The following is a 26,596-nucleotide window of genomic DNA, read 5'->3' as shown; positions in this document are numbered from 1 at the left end:
TGCTCTGGTCCGTCCACACCAGGACCACGGTCCTCAATCCTCGACGACTTATGTCTCATTTTAGATGCTAGCGCTTATCTTATTTTTAGCTTGTATTTCATCCAATCTTATCTCATCCCGTCTCATGTTTCATTTCATCACATCACACGTTTGACATAGAACAGATATACTGCACTAATACACAACAAGGATGTAGAACACAACATATGTTTATATGATGTTTAAAAAAACATGCAAAATTGTGTTAGGGTTAGGTTTAGGGTTAGGGTTAGGGTTTAGGGTTAGGGTTAGGGTTAGGGTTAGGGTTAGGGTTAGGGTTTAGGGTTAGGGTTAGGGTTACGGTTAGGGTTAGGGTTAGGGTTAGGGTTAGGGTTAGGGTTAAGGTTAGGGTTAGGTTTAGGGTTAGGGTTAAAAAAATTATTTTCAAAACCACATCAACCCACATGCTCCTAAGAACAGATCTTCATTAATTAATTAATTAATGATAAAATAATAAATAATAATAATATATAATAATATATAATAATATATATAATAATAATAATTAATAAAATAATTCATTCATTCATTCATTCATTTTCTTCTGCTTATCCTCACGAGGGTTGTGGGGGTGCTGGAGCCTATCCCAGTCCCTGTTTTCGGGCGAGAGGCGGTGTACACCCTGTACTGGTGGCCAGCCAATCACAGGGCACATACAGACAAACAACCATTCACACTCACATTCATACCTATGGACAATTTGGAGTGGCTAATTAACCTAGCATGTTTTTGGAATGTGGGAGGAAACCGGAGTACCCGGAGAAAACCCACGCATGCACGGGGAGAACATGCAAACTCCACACAGAGATGGTGGAATTGAACCCGGGTCTCCTACCTGTGAGGTTTGCGCGCTAACCCCTCGACCGCCCCTTCATTTTTTTAAATTTAATTTTCAAATTATTTGCTACTGAAGATGACAGAATGTATGCGCAATGGACAGGTATGCGCCAGGGAGGCCATGAATTGCAATGTTTACTTCAGTAAACACACAGCATGGTGTACAACGCCAAATACAACTTACCTCATCTCTTATTAATTATTCTCATCTCATTCTGTATTTGATCGTATCTCATCTCATGCCCAGGGCACCAGGGGCCCAGGGGCCCAGGGGCCCAGGACGGGCAGGTGGGGGTGGTGTCCATTGGGGGGGGGTGATGAAGTTTCCAGATGCCTGGAAGCCGTTTGGACTGCTGACACTGCAGCTCTGCTTCCTTCTGCTTATTTTTAGTCCGCTGTCACCTGCTGGACGCCTCACGCTGGCAAAGCAGCGTCGACTCGGACTTTCTAGTGACGAACGACGCCGGTCTGTGATTGGTCCGTCGGGCTGCCAGTTGTCCTCTGAGCTGAATGAGCGTGTGACACGTTTGATTCATAACGGCTCAAATCCACGCACACGCACATGGCGGGCCGTGATGGCGGTTGCTTCATGCGGGTCTCATAAACAGGAAGTAGAGAGCGGTCAAACTCCTTAACGACTGTTACTAAGTAAAAACACTTACCTCTAGTTTGGGTATTGAAAATTCACCTACTTTGTTTATATTCATGCTTTTGTTATTATACACCTGCAGTATATTTATACACCCTACTTACATACAATGTCTGTATATTTATACACCCTACTTACATACAATGTCTGTATATTTATACACCCTACTTACATACAATGTCTGTATATTTATACACCCTACTTACATACAATATCTGTATATTTATACACCCTACTTACATACAACATCTGTATATTTATACACCCTACTTACATACAATGTCTGTATATTTATACACCCTACTTACATACAATGTCTGTATATTTATACACCCTACTTACATACAATGTCTGTATATTTATACACCCTACTTACATACAACGTCTGTATATTTATACACCCTACTTATATACAACATCTGTATATTTATACACCCTACTTACATACAATGTCTGTATATTTATACACCCTACTTACATACAATGTCTGTATATTTATACACCCTACTTACATACAATATCTGTATATTTATACACCCTACTTACATACAATGTCTGTATATTTATACACCCTACTTACATACAATGTCTGTATATTTATACACCCTACTTACATACAACGTCTGTATATTTATACACCCTACTTACATACAATGTCTATATATATTTATACACTGTACTTACATACAACGTCTGTATATTTATACACCCTACTTACATACAACGTCTGTATATTTATACACCCTACTTACATACAACATCTGTATATTTATACACCCTACTTACATACAATGTCTGTATATTTATACACCCTACTTACATACAATGTCTGTATATTTATACACCCTACTTACATACAACGTCTGTATATTTATACACCCTACTTACATACAACGTCTGTATATTTATACACCCTACTTACATACAACGTCTGTATACGTATTTATACACCCTACTTACATACAACGTCTGTATATTTATACACCCTACTTACATACAACGTCTGTATATTTATACACCCTACTTACATACAATGTCTGTATATTTATACACCCTACTTACATACAATGTCTGTATATTTATACACCCTACTTACATACAACGTCTGTATATTTATACACCGTACTTACATAGAATGTCTGTATATTTATACACCCTACTTACATACAATGGCTGTATATTTATACACCCTACTTATATACAACATCTGTATATTTATACACCCTACTTACATACAATATCTGTATATTTATACACCCTACTTACATACAACATCTGTATATTTATACACCCTACTTACATACAATGTCTGTATATTTATACACCCTACTTACATACAATGTCTGTATATTTATACACCCTACTTACATACAACGTCTGTATATTTATACACCGTACTTACATAGAATGTCTGTATATTTATACACCCTACTTACATACAATGTCTGTATATTTATACACCATACTTACATACAATGTCTGTATATTTATACACCCTACTTACATACAATATCTGTATATTTATACACCCTACTTACATACAATGTCTATATATATTTATACACTGTACTTACATACATACAATGTCTATATATATTTATACACTGTACTTACATACAATGTCTGTATATTTATACACCCTACTTACATACAACGTCTGTATATTTATACACCCTACTTACATACAACATCTGTATATTTATACACCCTACTTACATACAATGTCTGTATATTTATACACCCTACTTACATACAATGTCTGTATATTTATACACCCTACTTACATACAATGGCTGTATATTTATACACCCTACTTACATACAATGGCTGTATATTTATACACCCTACTTATATACAACATCTGTATATTTATACACCCTACTTACATACAATGGCTGTATATTTATACACCCTACTTATATACAACATCTGTATATTTATACACCCTACTTACATACAATATCTGTATATTTATACACCCTACTTACATACAATGTCTGTATATTTATACACCCTACTTACATACAATGTCTGTATATTTATACACCCTACTTACATACAATGTCTGTATATTTATACACCATACTTACATACAATGTCTGTATATTTATACACCCTACTTACATACAATGTCTGTATATTTATACACCATACTTACATACAATGGCTGTATATTTACACACCGTACTTACATACAATGGCTGTATATTTACACACCCTACTTACATACAATGTCTGTATATTTATACACCCTACTTACATACAATGTCTGTATATTTATACACCCTACTTACATACAATGTCTGTATATTTATACACCCTACTTATATACAACGTCTGTATATTTATACACCCTACTTATATACAACATCTGTATATTTATACACCCTACTTACATACAACGTCTGTATATTTATACACCCTACTTACATACAACATCTGTATATTTATACACCCTACTTACATACAATGTTTGGTTATTTATACACCCTACTTACATACAATGTTTGGTTATTTATACACCCTACTTACATACAATGTCTGTATATTTATACACCATACTTACATACAATGTCTGTATATTTATACACCATACTTACATACAATGGCTGTATATTTACACACCATACTTACATACAATGGCTGTATATTTACACACCCTACTTACATACAATGTCTGTATATTTATACACCCTACTTACATACAATGTCTGTATATTTATACACCCTACTTACATACAATGTCTGTATATTTATACACCCTACTTACATACAACGTCTGTATATTTATACACCCTACTTACATACAACGTCTGTATATTTATACACCCTACTTACATACAACGTCTGTATACGTATTTATACACCCTACTTACATACAACGTCTGTATATTTATACACCCTACTTACATACAACGTCTGTATATTTATACACCCTACTTACATACAATGTCTGTATATTTATACACCCTACTTACATACAACGTCTGTATATTTATACACCCTACTTACATACAATGTCTGTATATTTATACACCGTACTTACATACAATGCCTGTATATTTATAGAAAATACAAGTCATAACATGTAGGTTGTGGTGTATTTCTATACACTATATTATTACTACTGTACTTAGATATATGTAATATCTGTTACTATAACACTACTAGTTGTAATAATAGTACCATGTATGTTACTTGTAATTAAAAAAAGGCCAAAAAAAAATTGCCAAATTGAATCAGCAAAGATTGCGATGCTAGCAAAGAAGAGGCGGTCGTTGCCAAGACAACATGAAGACCATTTTGAAATTGCAGTAAAAAGTACTTGTCAAAAACACATCTACCCTAATGTGTCCAAGTCGCCGTACGGTAAAATGAGAAAGGTTAGCAGTATCTGAGAATATATAGGTAATAAACGAGATAGGGTGCGATTATGTTCACGTTTGGGCTTCCTCACGACCTTTGGCCTGTTGACTTGGGGTGGTTGTCTCAGCGTGACAGGTGTTCGCCCATCTGGGGAACGCATGAACGGCGACGACACACTCGTTCCTCCGTCAGGAAACATGCATTTTTTAATACTTGCTGTTTGGATGCATCACTGAAAAATATTCAATTCAATCATTGCTGTTTTGTGATTGGATAAGACCCGTTAGTACAAGAACATATTTGAGCTAATTTGGCATCCCAGCCTTTTTTCAAAATTGGGCCTTTTAGACGATTTGGACAGTTTGTGTTCTACATGGAAGCTACCAAAAAAGAAGCAGAAAAAGAAGTTTGTTCCATGTTTCAGTTTCATGAAAATATCGGTTCCCAACAAAAAACAGCTTCTTGTGAAATGATACATTTCAAGCATAACTAACAGCTGAAATATCTAAACCAGGATAGCGCAACATAAACAACATCAAAAGGGGGTTGTTTATGTTTACATCCAAATAACGACGTATGTACAAATGCAACACCAACTATTTACATCAGGGCTCTCAAACTCAATTTACTTGGGGGCCACTGGAGCTAGGGTCTGGGCCAGGCTGGGCCGCATCAGGTTTTCCAAAAAAAAAACAAAAAAACACATTTATTAAAAACGGAAAAATGAATAAACTTTGCTTTGGTTCCGATTTTCTACAATAAAAGCTCTGATAAAACATTCCACTGTTCTCAAATATTTTATTTTTTATTTTTCTACGCAAAATAAGATAAAAAATAAATAAACAAATCAAGAATAAAGAAAATCAATCAACCAGTAATAAATAAATACATATAATAATAATAATAATAATAAAACGGCAAATAATAAAAACTTAAGAAAGCACATATAGTTGGTGGGTAGACAAATGATTTTTTTCAGATTAAAATGAACAAAGCATTATTAGAGCCCTGTAGACATGACAAAACACGACTATAGTCACATTTATACTCTTTTTATTTACAACATATTGCGCAACTGCAGGGTCTTGAGACACATGCTAACTCGCAAACTAGAGAGCTAGCGACCTAAACGGTAGCCTTCGAGTTATTTCCTTTCAACTTAAATAGCCAAAAACTTACCACTTCCACACGGATAGGGAGGATAACTATTAACAGTTATTTAACCTTTAACATGAACATGAATCAAACGTAATAATTTTTTCTGGGTACATGATACCATACAGCATCCATATCAAACTTGCGTGGGCCACACTAACATGTGTCCTGCGGGCCACATATGGCCCGCGGGCCGCGTGTTTGAGACCCCTGATTCACATTCTAGTCTTGTTGGGCCGTAAACGGTTTGTCTGAAATTCCAGTATGTTATACTTGTTATGAAAGTTTCCCCAGGCTGTCATGCCGAAAAGGAGTAGGAAGAAGTAGAGCGCTTGTTGAATGCCACCCCATATCCAAGGCCCCCAGGGCCTCTCTGGCGGCGACTGACAACTATTGAGCAATCGAGACAATTAAGTGAAGACTAATTCCTGGAGAGAGCGTCAGCATGGTCCGCCGTCGTGACTCCGCCCACGGCGCTATTTTAGGGAGGAGACCCGTTCCGAGGATTAGCGAGCCGCCATCGCTGGCATTCCCCGGCAGAGGCAGGAGAATCTTCATCACATACTTTAGGTGGGCGATGGAGACTCTGCTTTCGGTCAAGCCATCACTTCCTGTGATTGGCACCAGCGTAGTACTATTACTATATCTGTACTGTATTTGTATATACTGTATATACAAATACACATAAATGTGGTGGTCAGCGTGAGGGCGCCCCAAACCTCGCCAGAAGTCTCCCAGACTTGAAGTGGGTGCTGCTGCGGTTACCATGACGACAAACCTTCACGCTCGCTTGCTGCTTGAGTGATGATGTTGTCGTCCGTCCAAGATGGGGTCTTCAAAGGTGACCTCCGGGGAAAAGGTCAGGGGACCACCTGATTGAGAGGTTGTGACCTGTGTCTGGACACTTCAGGGACTGCTGGGAATTCAGACGCACATGATGTTATGGCTGTTATGGCAACAACATCTTTGATTATTCAAAGATTGTTTTGTTTTTTTTAGATCATTCGAGAGGGTCAAGGGTCAGGACTAGGAGAAGCTAAGGCTAGTTGCTGGTCTTGACCTTGACCCTTGACCCCCAGACTGGCCGGTGCTGGGGTGTTGGGCACGTAAAAGGCATATTATTTACATATAATTTGATTCATCAGTATATTCGTCAGTTAAGACAATTAACCTGTTAGCCGCTGGCTTTTCTTATGCCTCAGCGGGACTGGAAGAATGGTGTTTACTGCTGCCAACTGCACACACACACACACACACACACACACACACACACACACACATAAGAGCCCCCCCCCCCACCCCTGCCTGTCCCTCATTGGTCCATCGTGTCGTCACGGAGACAACAGCTGTCTCCAGGATGAAGAAGCTACTTTGAGGGTGCCAGTCAGTCTGCAGGCCTGCAATCGGAGAGTCCCAGGGGTGCCACACACACACGCACACACACACACACGCACACACACACACACACACACACACCATGTCAGTACAGCAAAGTTAGCGCCCCCTAGGGAGATCAGGCTTTGGCTTGTGTATACAACTTTGACTTGTCCTTCATGTTTGAGGACAAGTTAAGAGTAAAACTATCTATGGCATGTGTGTGTGTGTGTGTGTGTGTATGTATGCGTCATACAAAAACTATATACACAATGTCTGTATATTTATACACCCTACTTACATACAATGTCTGTATATTTATACACTGTACTTACATACAATGTCTGTATATTTATACACCCTACTTACATACAATGTCTGTATATTTATACACCCTACTTACATACAATGTCTGTATATTTATACACTGTACTTACATACAATGTCTGTATATTTATACACACTACTTACATATACACCGTACTTACATACAATGTCTGTATATTTATACACCCTTCTTACATATACACCGTACTTACATATAATGTCTGTATATTTATACACCCTACTTACATACAATGTCTGGTTATTTATACACCCTACTTACATATACATCGTACTTACATACAATTTCTGTATATTTATACACCCTACTTACATATACACCGTACTTACATACAAAGTCTGTATATTTATACACCCTACTTACATACAATGTCTGTATGTTTATACACCCTACTTACATACAATGTCTGTATATTTATACATCGTACTTACATACAATGTGTGTATATTTATACACCGTACTTACATACAATCTCTGTATATTTATACACCCTACTTACATACAATGTCTATATATTTATACACCGTACTTACATACAATGTCTGTATATTTATACACACTACTTACATATACACTGTACTTACATACAATGTCTGTATATTTATACACCCTTCTTACATATACACCGTACTTACATATAATGTCTGTATATTTATACACCCTACTTACATACAATGTCTGGTTATTTATACACCCTACTTACATATACATCGTACTTACATACAATTTCTGTATATTTATACACCCTACTTACATACAATGTCTGTATATTTATACACCCTACTTACATATACACCGTACTTACATACAAAGTCTGTATATTTATACACCCTACTTACATACAATGTCTGTATGTTTATACACCCTACTTACATACAATGTCTGTATATTTATACACCGTACTTACATACAATGTCTGTATATTTATACACCGTACTTACATACAATCTCTGTATATTTATACACCCTACTTACATACAATGTCTATATATTTATACACCGTACTTACATACAATGCCTGTATATTTATACACCATACTTACATACAATGTCTGTATATTTATACACCCTACTTACATATACACCGTACTTACATACAATGTATATTTATACACCCTACTTACATATACACGTACTTACATACAATGCATATTTATACACCCTACTTACATATACACCGTACTTACATACAATGTATATTTATACACCCTACTTACATATACACGTACTTACATACAATGCATATTTATACACCCTACTTACATATACACCGTACTTACATACAATGTATATTTATACACCCTACTTACATACAATGTCTGTATATTTATACACCCTGCTTACATACAATGTCTGTATATTTATACACCGTACTTACATACAATGTATGTATATTTATACACCCTACTTACATACAATGTCTGTATATTTATACACCCTACTTACATACAATGTCTGTATATTTATACACCCTACTTACATACAATGCCTGTATATTTATACACCCTACTTACATACAATGTCTGTATATTTATACACCCTACTTACATACAACATCTGTATATTTATACACCCTACTTACATACAATGCCTGTATATTTATACACCCTACTTACATACAATGTCTGTATATTTATACACCCTACTTACATACAATGCCTGTATATTTATAGACAATACAAGTCATAACATGCAGGTTGTGGTGTAATTCTATATATTATGTTACTACTACTGTACTATAATATATCTAAGTACATATTAGATATAATACATCTAAGTACATACTCTAGGTGGGCGATGGAGACTCTGCTTTCAGTCATGCCATCACTTCCTGTGATTGGACCCAGCGTAGTCTTTTTGAAAAATACACACTGCTGTGCTAGCATGTCATTGATGCAGTACGTATGGATTGATGTAAATCTAGTTATGACTTTATTTATTACCATAATGTTGGGACTTTATTCTTGTCACACTGTAATTTTTCCCACAAACTAATTGTCCAAAAATGATACTTTTATTTGTTGGTTTGTTCCACGTTGAAAAAACAATAACATCCTTTTTGTTTAGTATGCAACAAAAATGAAGCAAATTTTACTCAAACATTAGTCGCATCATAATACGACCTTTACTCATGGGATGACAACTTTTTTGTTTTCATATTCTGACATTATTTTTTATTTATTCTTCAATCTATTTTCTTTTCTGAACATTAGGATTAGGAACATTAATTCCCATATTTTCTAACATTTGCCCCTACCTCATTTTCCCCAAATAAGAGTACAACATTTAAACAATAACTAATATTTAAACTTTAATTCAAGGCTAATAAATGACTTTCTTTTTCCTCCTAATATGAGGAATATTATTATTATTATATATTATTATATATCCCAAATGGAGGCTGATTTTCCTCATCAGAGGAAGAAAGCTTTGTCATCTAAATATAGACATCACACACTGACTTATGGCCTGTGTGTGCGTGTGTGTGTGTGTGTGTCTGTGTGTGTGTGTGTTGTTTTGGTGGACTGCAACTGTGGCTACAAACCAGCGCTGTAACGGCCACCTGCCACTGACACAGCAAACGTGCACACAGACGACACGTCAGCAGCCCGCCGGAGCCCAAGCGAGGAATGCCGGGACGCGGGCCGTCACGGCGGAGAGACGCCATCTTGGAACGGGCCGCAGAGAGTGCCCGCGTGGGCACCATCACAACCAGGACGTATAAACACACACACACACACACACACACAGCAGTGTCACTGTAAGTGCACGGCTGCTTGATGATTGACAGGTGGGGCAGGTGGGACGTGTGTGTGCGTCCCACCTGTCGACGGGGGCACTCACAAGCGTGCCTCACATCACTAACCCCCCTCGACCTCCGACCCCGTGACCAACTTCCTATTCCTGTGGGCACAGTAACCCCCCCCCCCACACCTCCCAGTCCCCCAACACCCCCCCCCCCTGGCGTCACAGCCGGCCACCGTGAACGTAGCCGAGCGCTGCCGCTACTGTTGTTTATGACACACGTGAACTTTCACCTCTGCGCCCACCCCCGTGTGTGTGTGTGTGTGTGTTTTTGGTCAGCGCCCCCGAAAAAGATGTGTGAAATTGTGCGTGACACGAAAATCAAATAACAACGTTTGAGAGGCGTGTGTGGCGGCACGTATTAGCTGTTAGCATGCACAACACAGAGTCAGTGTGCGTGTGTTAGCGTAATGAACATGTTTGTTAGCGCCGTGACTAAAAAGCTACTTTATTAGCATGTTTACTAGCAGGGCTCATGTTTGTTAGCATAATGAGTTGCTAACATGTTTATTAGCATGATGACTAAAAAGCTAGTTGATTGGCATGTTTATTAGCAGGGCTCATGTTTGTTAGCATAATGACTTGCTAACACGTTTATTAGCATAATAAGTAAAAAGCTAGTTGATTATCATGTTTACTAGCAGGGCTCATGTTTGTTAGCATAATGACTTGCAAACATGTTTATTAGCATGATAAGTAAAACGCTAGTTGATTAACATGTTTACTAGCAGGGCTCATGTTTGTTAGCATAATGACTTGCTAACATGTTTATTAGCATGATAAGTAAAAAGATAGTTGATTAGCATGTTTATTAGCAGAGCTCATGTTTGTTAGCATAATGACTTGCTAACACGTTTATTAGCATAATAAGTAAAAAGCTAGTTGATTATCATGTTTACTAGCAGGGCTCATGTTTGTTAGCATAATGACCTGCAAACACGTTTATTAGCATGATAAGTAAAACGCTAGTTGATTAACATGTTTACTAGCAGGGCTCATGTTTGTTAGCATAATGACTTGCAAACACGTTTATTAGCATGATAAGTAAAAAGCTAGTTGATTAGCATGTTTAATAGCAGAGCTCATGTTTGTTAGCATAATGACTTGCTAACACGTTTATTAGCATGATGACTAAAAAGCTAGTTGATTAGCATGTTTACTATCAGGGCTCATGTTTGTTAGCATAATGACTTGCTAACACATTTATTAGCACGATGACTAAAAGCTACTTTATTAGCATGTTAACTAGCAGGGCTCATGTTTGTTAGTATAATAACTTGCTAACACGTTTTAGCATGATGACTAAAAGCTACTTTATTAGCATGTTAACTAGCAGGGCTCATGTTTGTTAGTATAATGAGTTGCTAACACGTTTATTAGAATGATGACTAAAAACTACTTTATTAGCATGTTTACTAGCAGGGCTCATGTTTGTTAGCATAATGACTTGCTAACATGTTTATTAGCATGATGACTAAAAAGCTAGTTGATTAGCATGTTTACTAGTAGGGCTCATGTTTGTTAGCATAATGACTTGCTAACACGTTTATTAGCATGATAACTAAAAAGCTAGTTGATTAGCATGTTTACTAGCAGGGCTCATGTTTGTTAGCATAATGACTTGCTAACACGTTTATTAGCATGATGACTAAAAAGCTAGTTGATTAGCATGTTTACTAGCAGGGCTCATGTTTGTTAGCATAATGACTTGCTAACACGTTTATTAGCATGATAAGTGAAAAGCTAGTTGATTAGCATGTTTACTAGCAGGAATAATGTTTGTTAGCATAATGACTTGCAAACATGTTTATTAGCATGATAAGTGAAAAGCTAGTTGATTAGCATGTTTACTAGCAGGGCTCATGTTTGTTAGCATAATGACTTGCTAACATGTTTATTAGCATGATGACTAAAAGCTAGTCGATTAGCATGTTTACTAGCAGGGCTCATGTTTGTTAGCATAATGACTTGCTAACACGTTTATTAGCATGATGACTAAAAAGCTAGTCGATTAGCATGTTTACTAGCAGGTCTCATGTTTGCTAGTTTTTTTGCCTTATCATAATAATATTCCGTTGTTGTTGGGGTTTTTTTAAGTCTCTTTCCTAATATATTTCATTACAGCAGCAATGTGCTGCAAATGGCCCCTGGGCCGCACTTTGGATTCCCCGGTACTAGATAGTGACGGGCATGGACAAGCACAGCTTATTAGCATTAAAGCTACACACACACAGTATAACTACACGTTTGAATACATTTCTAACCTGAATGAGTGAACATGGACCCTCTAACTTGACCATCATCTTGACACCGTCCCCGACCTTCGACCTCAGCTTTCCCCTCCTCCTCCGGAGACAGCTTCTTCCCATCGAGGGTCCAATTAGAGGCGGCGAGGAGGACAAAGGGTGTCGCAGGGCCGCTGCGGGACGTGTCAACAGGTTTGTGTTGATCAGAGGATGACGAGCGTCTTAAAGGATTGATGAAGAATGTCAATGCGGCACGGGGGTCAGCCAGGACAAAGTGGCAGGGGACGGGTGGGGGGTTAAGTTACCCAGACGGGGGAAACACACCAATGTCAAGTGTAAAGTCTGAGTGGGCAGTGAATGCAACACGCTGGTGTGGAAAGCCGACTTACAGCTGCCTTTTCCTTGTTCTTGTTAAGTTCGGATTTTACGGAATAGTCACATGGATGTCAATGTTTATTATTAGCATGACGACTGAAAAGCTAGTGTTAGCTTAATGATAAGCAGAGCTACTATGTTGATTAGCATGGTGAGTAAAAGGGTAATTTATTAGCATGTTTACAAGCATGGCTAGTGTTAGTTTAATAATAAGCAGAGCTACTATGTTGATTAGCATGGTGAGTAAAAGGGTAATTTATTAGCATGTTTACAAGCATGGCTAGTGTTAGTTTAATAATAAGCAGAGCTACTATGTTGATTAGCATGGTGAGTAAAAGGGTAATTTATTAGCATGTTTACAAGCATGGCTAGTGTTAGTTTAATAATAAGCAGAGCTACTATGTTGATTAGCATGGTGAGTAAAAGGGTAATTTATTAGCATGTTTACAAGCATGGCTAATGTTAGCATAATAACTAGCATGACTAGCTTGATGACGAAAAAGTTTATTAGCACGTTTACTGGCATGGCTAATGTTAGTTAGTGTAAAAACTAGCACAACTAACATTTTTATTAGCTTTATGGCAAAAAATACGCATTTGTTAGCATGTTTACTAGCATGGCTAATGTTTTCAGTTCCTGTTAGTTTTGTACGCCATCTTTGTCGGTTCATGCAACTTGTCGTCACGTCATTGTCTTTGCTATAATCTGCATTTAATAACCGCTCTCAGCTAGCGCATTAGCGGCAAGATGGCTGCCGGCACGCTCGGTAAGCAGCTTGTTCGCATCGCTCGAAACATCTGCGCTTTGTCAAACAAGCTGATTCGTCCATCGTCGTCCTGGCTCTGGTCTGGCTGCGTGCGGGGGGAAACCGGGCCCGGGTCCACAGCTGGTGCTGACCACTTGACTTTGAAACCCGAGACGGCCGCCGGCTTGTTTGCGTACCGTTTGCAGCGCTTGGCAAGGGAACACGGAGGAGGTCAGGTTGGGTTTCTGGCTCGGCTTTTGTCCCCCTGAGGAACACGCTTCCTGTTTTGATATGCGCCCTCTAGAGTTTGGACCGCCTAGTTTTTAGGGCCCGAGCGTCCCTCTTCATCATCCTTATTGTTGTCATTGGAATAGTTAGCATGTTGGCATTCATCCCCTCGTCATTTGTTGTGTGTTAAGCTAATTGTGCTAGCTGCTAGCATGTAAATAATGAGCGTTATCATTTCTAGCATGTTAACAGCATCTATATAATGAGTGCATTATCATTTTTAGCATGCTAACAGTTAGCATGTTAGCCTTTTACGTATTTTCAAGGGTTGATTCCTTTACATTGATACTTGTTTATTGATCCACTCTGCCATTTGTTGCGTGCTAAGCTAATTATGCTAGGTGCTAGCTTGTTAGTAGTTAGTGTATTTGCATTGCCATATGATGTGTAAGCTAATTGTGGTAGGTGCCAGTTACCGTGTTATCATTTTTAGCATGCAGTTAGCATGTTAGCCTTTTATCTGTTTTTACAGGTATGAATGTGATCCCTTCTGCCATTTGTTGTGTGTTAAGCTGAATGTGCTAAGTGCTAGCATGCTGATATTACTATAGTTAGCATGCTAACTGTTTTCCATTTTGACAGTTTTTACTGGTGTAAACAAACAGATACTTGTGTCGTGATTCCTTCTGCCATTTGTTGTGTGTTAAGCTTAATGTGCTAAGTGCTAGCATGCTAATATTACTACAGTTAGCATGTTAACTGTTGTCCATTTTGACAGTTTTTACAGGTGTAAACAAACAGATACTTGTGTCGTGATTCCTTCTGCCATTTGTTGTGTGTTAAGCTGAATGTGCTAAGTGCTAGCATGCTGACATTACTACAGTTAGCATGTTAACTGTTGTCCATTTTGACAGTTTTTACAGGTGTAAACAAACAGATACTTGTGTCGTGATTCCTTCTGCCATTTGTTGTGTGTTAAGCTTAATGTGCTAAGTGCTAGCATGCTAATATTACTACAGTTAGCATGTTAACTGTTGTCCATTTTGACAGTTTTTACAGGTGTAAACAAACAGATACTTGTGTTGTGATTCCTTCTGCCATTTGTTGTGTGTTAAGCTGAATGTGTTAAGTGCTAGCATGCTGATATTACTATAGTTAGCATGTTAACTGTTTTCCATTTTGACAGTTTTTACAGGTGTAAACAAACAGATACTTGTGTCGTGATTCCTTCTGCCATTTGTTGTGTGTTAAGCTTAATGTGCTAAGTGCTAGCATGCTAATATTACTACAGTTAGCATGTTAACTGTTGTCCATTTTGACAGTTTTTACAGGTGTAAACAAACAGATACTTGTGTCGTGATTCCTTCTGCCATTTGTTGCGTGTTAAGCTGAATGTGCTAAGTGCTAGCATGCTGATATTACTACAGTTAGCATGCTAACTGTTTTCCATTTTGACAGTTTTTACAGGTGTAAACAAACAGATACTTGTGTCGTGATTCCTTCTGCCATTTGTTGTGTGTTAAGTTGAATGTGCTAATGCTAGCATGCTGATATTACTATAGTTAGCATGCTAACTGTTTTCCATTTTGACAGTTTTTACAGGTGTAAACAAACAGGTACTTGTGTCGTGATTCCTTCTGCCATTTGTTGTGTGTTAAGCTGAATGTGCTAATGCTAGCATGCTGATATTACTACAGTTAGCATGCTAACTGTTTTCCATTTTGACAGTTTTTACAGGTGTAAACAAACTGATACTTGTGTCGTGATTACTTCTGGCATTTGTTGTGGTCGGTGCTAGCATGCTAATTGTTAGCATTTGTTAGCATTATATAGCTGTCCAGATGTGCAGACCAGAACGTTTTTGACTGTCAGAAGATCCAAAGTCCTGGTGTGTTTCCTCAGTGCCAAGAGAGGTGACCCCCCCAGCTTTGGTACCCGCCTCCCTCATTATCCCGTGCAGATGTTGAGCGTCGGACCGTGGCGGGATCGAGTGTCACAAATCTAATTGATATCAAAACTCTGGCCGGGCAGTTCTAAGCCCGTCTGAGCTCTCAGGTTGCGGGCCAGCGTGAGACGTTTACTGTCCTCGCTGGGCGACGGTTGTGTGCCGGGGGCATGCGGCGTACGCACGGCGGTGGAGGAAAGTGATCCGAGAGTGCAGCTGAGAGAGGACTTAAGAGGAGGATGTGACGCTAATGACTTTAAGGCGACATAATCCCGGCCATCTGGACCCGCCCATTGTTTGATATTTATGCTAATGGCGTTGTTATCGTTCATGAGGCGGCGGGGAGCACGGGATCATGGGAAGAGGCTCCCGCTTTTTGTTTTCTTTTCATTTGCCCGTCCACTCAAAGGCCGGATCGCTTTCACGACAGACACTTGCTAACCATGCTAACCTATGCTAAAGTAACCATAGCAACCCTATGCTAAAGTAACCATAGCAACCCTATGCTAAAGTAACCATAGCAACTCTATTGCAATATTGCATCATCCATTCCATGGAGACTTCTTGGTTGACCCTAACATTGGCATGCTAGGTGGCTACATGTTAGCATTGCTAATAGAACATGCTCTTGTTGGAGGTGGGGGGGGCATGCGTACAGCATCATAGTAAACATTTGGATGGAAATGACTAATCGTTTTTACAGTCATTAGCTGTGATTGTTTTTACCGTGAACTACATTAAGTTAGCCTTATATGCTATCATTGCCGATACTTTGCTCTTGACCTTTGAACTCTGGCCAAATGTATGACTCTTTTCCAATCTCATGAATGTCTTAAATGTCAGATTATGTCGACTGTATTGGGTAATATGAGTGTCAAAGTGACTATAGGGGTGTTATTTCAGGTCTAGAGGGCTCTAATAATCAAAATAATGTATTTAGAAGCTCGTAAAAAGATTTTCTATTCTGTAACTAAATAAATAAGGAATTCATAAATAAGGAATCCAATCCTACTTTGTGAAAATTCACTTACCACTATTGTGCAACAGTGATAAATGAGGGATTACAATATTTAAAACTATATTTTCATTTTTAAATGCCACTATTGCTCTTAAATGTCTTAAATGTCAGATTATGTCTACTGTATTGGGTAATATGAGTGTCAAAGTGACTATAGGGGTGTTATTTCAGGTCTAGAGGGCTCTAATAATCAAAATAATGTATTTAGAAGCTCGTAAACAGGTTTTCTATTTTCTAACTAAATAAATAAGGAATTTATAAATAAGGAATCCAATCCTAGTTTGTGAAAATTCACTTACCACTATTGTGCAACAGTGATAAACGAGGGATTACAATATTTAAAACTATATTTTCATTTTTAAATGCCACTATTGCTCTTAAATGTCTTAAATGTCAGATTATGTCTACTGTATTGGGTAATATGAGTGTCAAAGTGACTATAGGGGTGTTATTTCAGGTCTAGAGGGCTCTAATAATCAAAATAATGTATTTAGAAGCTTGTAAACAGGTTTTCTATTCTCTAATTAAATAAATAAGGAATTTATAAATAAGGAATCCAATCCTACTTTGTGAAAATTCACTTACCACTATTGTGCAACAGTGATAAACGAGGGATTACAGTATTTAAAACTGTATTTACATTTTTAAATGCCACTATTGCTCTTAAATATCTTACATGTCGTATTATATCTACTGTATTGGGTAATATGAGTGTCAAAGTGACTATAGGGGTGTTATTTCAGGTCTAGAGGGCTCTAATAATCAAAATAATGTATTTAAGAAGCTCGTAAACAGATTTTATATTCTCTAACTAAAGAAATAAGGAATTTATAAATAAGGAATCCAATCCTAGTTTGTGAAAATTCACTTACCACTATTGTGCAACAGTGATAAACGAGGGATTACAGTATTTAAAACTATATTTTCATTTTTAAATGCCACTATTGCTCTTAAATGTCTTAAATGTCGGATTATGTCTACTGTATTGGGTAATATGAGTGTCAAAGTGACTATAGGGGTGTTATTTCAGGTCTAGAGGGCTCTAATAATCAAAATAATGTATTTAGAAGCTCGTAAACAGATTTTCTATTCTCTAATTAAATAAATAAGGAATTTATAAATAAGGAATCCAATCCTACTTTGTGAAAATTCACTTACCACTATTGTGCAACAGTGATAAACGAGGGATTACAGTATTTAAAACTGTATTTACATTTTTAAATGCCACTATTGCTCTTAAATGTCTTAAATGTCAGATTATGTCTACTGTATTGGGTAATATGAGTGTCAAAGTGACTATAGGGGTGTTATTTCAGGTCTAGAGGGCTCTAATAATCAAAATAATGTATTTAGAAGCTCGTAAACAGGTTTTCTATTTTCTAACTAAATAAATAAGGAATTTATAAATAAGGAATCCAATCCTAGTTTGTGAAAATTCACTTACCACTATTGTGCAACAGTGATAAACGAGGGATTACAGTATTTAAAACTGTATTTACATTTTTAAATGCCACTATTGCTCTTAAATGTCTTAAATGTCAGATTATGTCTACTGTATTGGGTAATATGAGTGTCAAAGTGACTATAGGGGTGTTATTTCAGGTCTAGAGGGCTCTAATAATCAAAATAATGTATTTAGAAGCTCGTAAACAGGTTTTCTATTTTCTAACTAAATAAATAAGGAATTTATAAATAAGGAATCCAATCCTAGTTTGTGAAAATTCACTTACCACTATTGTGCAACAGTGATAAACGAGGGATTACAGTATTTAAAACTGTATTTACATTTTTAAATGCCACTATTGCTCTTAAATATCTTACATGTCGTATTATATCTACTGTATTGGGTAATATGAGTGTCAAAGTGACTATAGGGGTGTTATTTCAGGTCTAGAGGGCTCTAATAATCAAAATAATGTATTTAAGAAGCTCGCAAACAGATTTTATATTCTCCAACTAAAGAAATAAGGAATTTATAAATAAGGAATCCAATCCTAGTTTGTGAAAATTCACTTACCACTATTGTGCAACAGTGATAAACGAGGGATTACAGTATTTAAAACTATATTTTCATTTTTAAATGCCACCATTGTTCTTAAATGTCTTACATGTCACATTATGTCTACTGTATTGGGTAATATGAGTGTAAAAGTGACTATAGGGGTGTTATTTCAGGTCTAGAGGGCTCTGATAATCAAAATAATGTATTGAGAAGATCGTAGAGGCTATTCATCTTTTCATCTATTCATCTTCATGACGAGGTTCTTGGACTAGAAATAAGTTGTTGGCAGCGCCGCGTGCGGTGAAGTTGCATCCTTTGGACTCTGAGCTAACCGTTCCGCTTCTGCCGGCGGCCCAAGAGGACGCAGTTAGCGAGGAAAAAATAAGCGTGTGAATTTGGTAGGTAATCTGGGATGTTCCCGGCGGCCTCGCTTATGCTTCCCGTCATTCCAACCCTTTGCCCACTTGCGTGATGGATGACTTTATGGCGCTATTTTGGGTGCGGCGGTATGTGACCTTTCCAGGGGTATTTCTTGTCAGGACCTTTAATGCATCCACAAGCTCGTTAGGAGGTTCCAGAACATTCCAGATCTTTCCTTCTGGTGGTTCTCGTTTCTCGTTGCAGCTTTCCTCTTTTAGCAGCTCGCCTCAGTCGGGAGTTCTGCTGGTTCCGATGTCGGTCTGGGTCTTGTCTTCTTCTGTCACACTGGTCAGTAAAGCTGTGTCGACTGCGCTATTATTTCAAAAATACACCACACGGTGGCGCTGTCATTAAAGATTGACATGTCAGATTGACTTGAAACTTCTCACACAATTCATTTGGGTGGTGGGTGAAGTTACCCAGACGGGGGAAACACACCAATGTCAAGTGTAAAGTCTGAGTGGGCAGTGAATGCAACACGCTGGTGTGGAAAGCCAGTTAAGTTGTTAAGTTCGGATTTAGTTACGGAATAGTCACATGGATGTTGATGTTTATTATTAGCATGACTGAAAATGCTAGTGTTAGTTTAATGATAAGCAGAGCTACTATGTTGATTAGCATGGTGAGTAAAAGGGTAATTTATTAGCATGGCTAATGTTAGTTAACATAATAACTAGCATGGCTAGCTTGATGATGAAAAAGTCAAGTTTATTAGCATGTTTACTGGCATGGCTAATGTTAGTTAGTGTAAAAACTAGCACGACTAACATTTTTATTAGCTTTATGGCAAAAAAGACGAGTTTTTTAGCATATTTACTGGCATGGCTAATGTTAATTAGTGTAAAAACTAGCATGACTAACATTTTTTATTAGCTTTATGGCAAAAAAAACACACCAATGTCAAGTGTAAAGTCTGAGTGGGCAGTGAATGCAACACGCTGGTGTGGAAAGCCGACTTTCAGCTGCCTTTTCCTCGTTCTTGTTAAGTTCGGATTTTACGGAATAGTCACATGGATGTCAATGTTTATTATTAGCATGACGACTGAAAAGCTAGTGTTAGTTTAATGATAAGCAGAGCTACTATGTTGATTAGCATGGTGAGTAAAAGGGTAATTTATTAGCATCGCTAATGTTAGTTAACATAATAACTAGCATGGCTAGCTTGATGACGAAAAAGACAAGTTTATTAGCATGTTTACTGGCATCGCTAATGTTAGTTAGTGTAAAAACTAGCACGACTAACATTTTTATTAGCTTTATGGCAAAAAAGACGAGTTTTTTAGCATATTTACTGGCATGGCTAATGTTAATTAGTGTAAAAACTAGCATGACTAACATTTTTTATTAGCTTTATGGCAAAAAAAACACACCAATGTCAAGTGTAAAGTCTGAGTGGGCAGTGAATGCAACACACTGGTGTGGAAAGCCGACTTTCAGCTGCCTTTTCCTCGTTCTTGTTAAGTTCGGATTTTACGGAATAGTCACATGGATGTCAATGTTTATTATTAGCATGACGACTGAAAAGCTAGTGTTAGTTTAATAATAAACAGAGCTACTATGTTGATTAGCATGGTGAGTAAAAGGGTTATTTATTAGCATATTTACTAGCGTGGCTTATGTTAGTTAGCATAATAACTAGCATGGCTAGCTTGATGACGAAAAAGACAAGTTTATTAGCATGTTTACTGGCATCGCTAATGTTAGTTAGTGTAAAAACTAGCACGACTAACATTTTTATTAGCTTTATGGCAAAAAAGACGAGTTTTTTAGCATATTTACTGGCATGGCTAATGTTAATTAGTGTAAAAACTAGCATGACTAACATTTTTTATTAGCTTTATGGCAAAAAAAAACACACCAACGTCAAGTGTAAAGTCTGAGTGGGCAGTGAATGCAACACGCTGGTGTGGAAAGCCGACTTTCAGCTGCCTTTTCCTCGTTCTTGTTAAGTTCGGATTTTACGGAATAGTCACATCGATGTCAATGTTTATTATTAGCATGACGACTGAAAAGCTCGTGTTAGTTTAATAATAAGCAGAGCTACTATGTTGATTAGCATGGTGAGTAAAAGGGTAATTTATTAGCATGTTTACAAGCATGGCTAATGTTAGCATAATAACTAGCATGACTAGCTTGATGACGAAAAAGTTTATTAGCATGTTTACTGGCATGGCTAATGTTTGTTAGTGTAAAAACTAGCACGACTAACATTTTTATTAGCTTTATGGCAAAAAATACGCATTTGTTAGCATTTTTATTAGCATGGCTAATGTTTTCAGTTCCTGTTGGTTTTGTACGCCATCTTTGTCGGTTCATGCGGCTTGTCGTCACGTCATTGTCTTTGCTATAATCTGCATTTAATAACCGCTCTCAGCTAGCGCATTAGCGGCAAGATGGCTGCCGCGGTACGCTCAGTAAGCAGCTTGTTAGCATCGCTCGAAACATCTGCGCTTTGTCATACGCACAAATCATTTGCACAGTTCCACGCATGTTGGTACACAACTCTAGTGTGTTAAATTCCATCGAGATTGGTTGAAAAACATGGCCGCCATTAAGCAAAACCTAAAGCCACTCAGCTTCTGTGTAATGATAATAAGACAATGAATACTACATACTTACTTACATACTAGAACTACTACTAATACTAGATACTGTTCAGCACATCTCCCCCCTGTGGCCACAAAGAGCACTGCAGGCTGATGCTGGGTGAAGATGTCTCACTCTGTTGACCATTCCCGGTGTCGCTCATGGAAAGTGATGGCTCACAATCCGGATCTTTCCGGCTGTCTGAACTGCTTCTGATCCAAATCCAGTGTGATCACAACCAAAGTGTAATGTCGGATCTGTAATGCTGGACTTTAGGAAGATCAAATCACCTCCATGGACTCGCCACCATACATCTACAAGTGTGTGTGTGTGTGTGTGTGTGTGTGTGTGTGTGTGTGTGTGTGTGTGTGGATTCCATTTGTTTTTTCATTTGCTCAATCCGAGAGACATTTGTTCATGCAGCTGAACTTGGGCAGGACAAGTTCTCTATTCTTCCAGCAGTGGACAGCTGCTGCAGGAATTACTCTAAAGCCGCTGCTTCAGGGGGATTAGTCCGTGTGTGTGTGTGTGTGTGTGTGTGTGTGTGTGTGTGTGTGTGTGTGTCCCGCAGGACGTGTTCAAGCATGTCTCGCTCCTGGTCCAGGACTAGTAGCAAGACTACATTTGGGGACATATTGTGAATTTCATTCATTCATTCATTCATTTTCTACCGCTTATCCTCACGAGTGTCGCGGGGGGTGCTGGAGCCTATCCCAGCTGTCTTCAGGTGAGCTGCGAAGTACACCCTGGACTGGTACTGGGACACTCGCATTCATACCTATGGACAATTTGGAGTCGCCAATTAACCTAGCATGAAACCCACGCAGAACATGCAAACTCCACACAGAGATGGCCGAGGGTGGAATTGAACCCCGGTCTCCTAGCTGTGAGGTCTGCACGCAAACCAACTCGACCGCCGTGCAGCCCTATTGTGAATTTAAGCCAACGAAATACAAAATATGTGGCTGCTAATTCAGTGTAAAAAAAAATTAAAGCCATTTTGCAAGCGAGCACGAGCTAACTCCATTAACTGGCATTAGTTAGGGGCAAGTGAGGCCTTGCCCCACCACTGATAGCAATGGAAGAGTCATTGCGGCGAGACCGAAGGTTTTACAGTAGTTTCCTTTAAAAGTACTAAATTTTTTTAAACCAACTTCTGCCTAGCAACAAGCTGTTGCACAAATATGTGCTGTTGCACAACACTGGCATTAGTTAGGGGCAAGTGAGACCTTGCCCCACCACATCCAACTGATAGCAATGGAAGAGTCAGTGCAGAGAGACCAAAGGTTTCATAGTAGTTTTCTTTAAAAGTAGTAAAAAAAAATTTTTTAAACCAACTTCTGCCTAGCAACAAGCTGTTGCACAAATATGTGCTGTTGCACAACACTGGCATTAGTTAGGGGCAAGTGAGACCTTGCCCCACCACATCCAACTGATAGCAATGGAAGAGTCAGTGCGGAGAGACCAAAGATTTTACAGTATTTCTCTTTAAAAGTACAAAAAAATTTTTTAAACCAACTTCTGCCTAGCAACAAGCTGTTGCACAAATATGTGCTGTTGCACAAAACTGGCATTAGTTAGGGGCAAGTGAGACCTTGCCCCACCACATCCAACTGATAGCAATGGAAGAGTCAGTGCGGAGAGACCAAAGGTTTTACAGTAGTTTTCTTTAAAAGTACTATTTTTTTTTATTCTGCCTAGCAACAAGCCGTTGCACAAATATGTCACCCGAACAAATAACTTTTTTAATCCATCTTGAATTCTTAAAAGAAATTTTAAACCAACTTCTGCCTAGCAACAAGCTGTTGCACAAATATGTGCACAAAACTGGCATTAGTTAGGGGCAAGTGAGACCCTGCCCCACCACATCCAACTGATAGCAATGGAAGGGTCATTGCGGAGAGACCAAAGGTTTTACAGTAGTTTTCTTTAAAAGTACTATTTTTTTTTATTCTGCCTAGCAACAAGCCGTTGCACAAATATGTCACCCGAACAAATAACTTTTTTAATCCATCTTGAATTCTTAAAAGAAATTTTAAACCAACTTCTGCCTAGCAACAAGCTGTTGCACAAATATGTGCACAAAACTGGCATTAGTTAGGGGCAAGTGAGACCCTGCCCCACCACATCCAACTGATAGCAATGGAAGGGTCATTGCGGAGAGACCGAAGGTTTTACAGTAGTTTTCTTTAAAAGTACTATTTTTTTTTTATTCTGCCTAGCAACAAGCCGTTGCACAAATATGTCACCCGAACAAATAACTTTTTTAATCCATCTTGAATTCTTAAAAGAAATTTTAAACCAACTTCTGCCTAGCAACAAGCTGTTGCACAAATATGTGCACAAAACTGGCATTAGTTAGGGGCAAGTGAGACCCTGCCCCACCACATCCAACTGATAGCAATGGAAGAGTCATTGCGGCGAGACCGAAGGTTTTACAGTAGTTTCCTTTAAAAGTACTACATTTTTTTAAACCAACTTCTGCCTAGCAACAAGCTGTTGCACAAATATGTGCTGTTGCACAACACTGGCATTAGTTAGGGGCAAGTGAGACCTTGCCCCACCACATCCAACTGATAGCAATGGAAGAGTCAGTGCGGAGAGACCAAAGATTTTACAGTATTTCTCTTTAAAAGTACAAAAAAAAATTTTAAACCAACTTCTGCCTAGCAACAAGTTGTTGCACAAATATGTGCTGTTGCACAAAACTGGCATTAGTTAGGGGCAAGTGAGACCTTGCCCCACCACATCCAACTGATAGCAATGGAAGAGTCAGTGCGGAGAGACCAAAGATTTTACAGTATTTCTCTTTAAAAGTACAAAAAAATTTTTTAAACCAACTTCTGCCTAGCAACAAGCTGTTGCACAAATATGTGCTGTTGCACAACACTGGCATTAGTTAGGGGCAAGTGAGACCTTGCCCCACCACATCCAACTGATAGCAATGGAAGAGTCAGTGCAGAGAGACCAAAGGTTTTACAGTAGTTTTCTTTAAAAGTACTAAAAAAAAATTTTTAAACCAACTTCTGCCTAGCAACAAGCTGTTGCACAAATATGTGCACAAACTGGCATTAGTTAGGGGCAAGTGAGACCTTGCCCCACCACATCCAACTGATAGCAATGGAAGAGTCAGTGCGGAGAGACCAAAGATTTTACAGTATTTCTCTTTAAAAGTACAAAAAAAAATTTTAAACCAACTTCTGCCTAGCAACAAGCTGTTGCACAAATATGTGCTGTTGCACAAAACTGGCATTAGTTAGGGGCAAGTGAGACCTTGCCCCACCACATCCAACTGATAGCAATGGAAGAGTCAGTGCGGAGAGACCAAAGATTTTACAGTATTTCTCTTTAAAAGTACAAAAAAATTTTTTAAACCAACTTCTGCCTAGCAACAAGCTGTTGCACAAATATGTGCTGTTGCACAACACTGGCATTAGTTAGGGGCAAGTGAGACCTTGCCCCACCACATCCAACTGATAGCAATGGAAGAGTCAGTGCAGAGAGACCAAAGGTTTTACAGTAGTTTTCTTTAAAAGTACTAAAAAAAAATTTTTAAACCAACTTCTGCCTAGCAACAAGCTGTTGCACAAATATGTGCACAAACTGGCATTAGTTAGGGGCAAGTGAGACCTTGCCCCACCACATCCAACTGATAGCAATGGAAGAGTCAGTGCGGAGAGACCAAAGGTTTTACAGTAGTTTTCTTTAAAAGTACTATTTTTTATTTATTCTGCCTAGCAACAAGCCGTTGCACAAATATGTCACCCGAACAAATAACTTTTTTAATCCATCTTGAATTCTTAAAAGAAATTTTAAACCAACTTCTGCCTAGCAACAAGCTGTTGCACAAATATGTGCACAAAACTGGCATTAGTTAGGGGCAAGTGAGACCCTGCCCCACCACATCCAACTGATAGCAATGGAAGGGTCATTGCGGAGAGACCAAAGGTTTTACAGTAGTTTTCTTTAAAAGTACTATTTTTTTTATTCTGCCTAGCAACAAGCCGTTGCACAAATATGTCACCCGAACAAATAACTTTTTTAATCCATCTTGAATTCTTAAAAGAAATTTTAAACCAACTTCTGCCTAGCAACAAGCTGTTGCACAAATATGTGCTGTTGCACAAAACTGGCATTAGTTAGGGGCAAGTGAGACCCTGCCCCACCACATCCAACTGATAGCAATGGAAGAGTCAGTGCGGAGAGACCAAAGGTTTTACAGTAGTTTTCTTTAAAAGTACTATTTTTTTTTATTCTGCCTAGCAACAAGCCGTTGCACAAATATGTCACCCGAACAAATAACTTTTTTAATCCATCTTGAATTCTGCCTAGCAACAAGCGGTTACACAAATGTGTCACATGACCGATGAACATTGTTTTTCATCAGGACTTGAATTCTGCCTAGCAACGTGTCACATGACCAGGGAAAGGAAGAGGCCACATTGGCATCACAGTGTCT

At 38.3% G+C, this 26,596-nt stretch overlaps 1 protein-coding gene across 6 annotated transcripts in view; it reads left to right on the top strand.

Moving 5' to 3' along the window:
- Positions 1-26,596, top strand: part of LOC131130718 (voltage-dependent calcium channel subunit alpha-2/delta-4-like) — an 80,584-nt gene that overhangs the window by 15,006 nt on the left and 38,982 nt on the right. For all 6 annotated transcript variants that reach the window (XM_058074573.1, XM_058074572.1, XM_058074570.1 and 3 more), the window contains exon 4: positions 10,315-13,009. The gene's annotated coding sequence lies outside the window, so the exon portion shown is untranslated. The remainder of the gene's footprint in view (positions 1-10,314; positions 13,010-26,596) is intronic.

This window comes from Doryrhamphus excisus, chromosome 6 (assembly GCF_030265055.1).
Source record: "Doryrhamphus excisus isolate RoL2022-K1 chromosome 6, RoL_Dexc_1.0, whole genome shotgun sequence".
NCBI lineage: Eukaryota > Metazoa > Chordata > Actinopteri > Syngnathiformes > Syngnathidae > Doryrhamphus > Doryrhamphus excisus.
This window is presented reverse-complemented; position numbering and strand designations above follow the sequence as displayed.